This window comes from Cynara cardunculus (genome assembly GCF_001531365.2).
Source record: "Cynara cardunculus var. scolymus isolate 2C chromosome LG 11, CcrdV1, whole genome shotgun sequence".
Classification (NCBI taxonomy): Eukaryota; Viridiplantae; Streptophyta; class Magnoliopsida; order Asterales; family Asteraceae; genus Cynara; species Cynara cardunculus.
Genome location: NC_037538.1, coordinates 15239754 through 15240668, shown reverse-complemented (window position 1 = coordinate 15240668; position 915 = coordinate 15239754).

Sequence of the window (915 nt, the reverse complement as noted above, 5' to 3'; positions counted from 1 at the left end):
TGGTAGTTCAAAAGCAGTTGGTGGACACGAAAATGTCATATCTACAATGCCAAAAAGAGACCCGAAACTGAGCTTTAAACTACGTTCACCATATGTTACGCGTGCGGTTACGTTCGAGGTGAGCAGTGATGAAAGAAAGCTGCAGGATTGGATATTACGAGGCATAGGCGGAAATCTGTAAGTTAGCTTGTCCAAATTTTAAAGGTTATTTTGTACAAATATGTGTTATTGTCAATTTGGATATTACTACCTAACGAATTAAACATGTAGTGAACCGGTTTTCATGACAACAAAAGGGAAGACAGTTACACGTCAAACACTGCAAACCTTTGTATCTCAAAACATCGTTAGCACAGAAATTATAGACGTGTGGTCGATGGTTCTTAACCGAGAGGAGAGGTTGAGGAGCAATGAGTCTCCTAGGCGCTACTTTGTACAAACAGACATTTCGGTAATAGTATTTTGAATGAATTTCAATGTAATTGCCATATAAATGACTTTGTAGCCTATAAGTAACCGTGTTCGTTTGTTAATAATTGCAGATGGATGCTATTATTAGGAATGAAGGTTTGAATGTTAACCAGAGATATGATAGATTCCGAAAGAACATAACGAGTTGCATGAACACTGATAAAGAATTGATCAGTATGCGTAACGTTGATCTGGTAAATCTTTTAACTTCGATCGAAACTGTACGTATGCTATTTAAGCATTAATCCAAATGGTATCAACTTGATACGACTTTTAAAAAATGTAGGTCTTCTTCCCRGTTGTAGAACCGTCGTTCTATTACGTTCTAGTATTCGATCTAAAGCGCCCATCAATAGCCATATTAGACAGCCAGAATCGGGATGGAAAAGTGGATGATATATATGGCTCGAGCACTGTAGGCTTGGTAAAGCAACTTAAACTTTC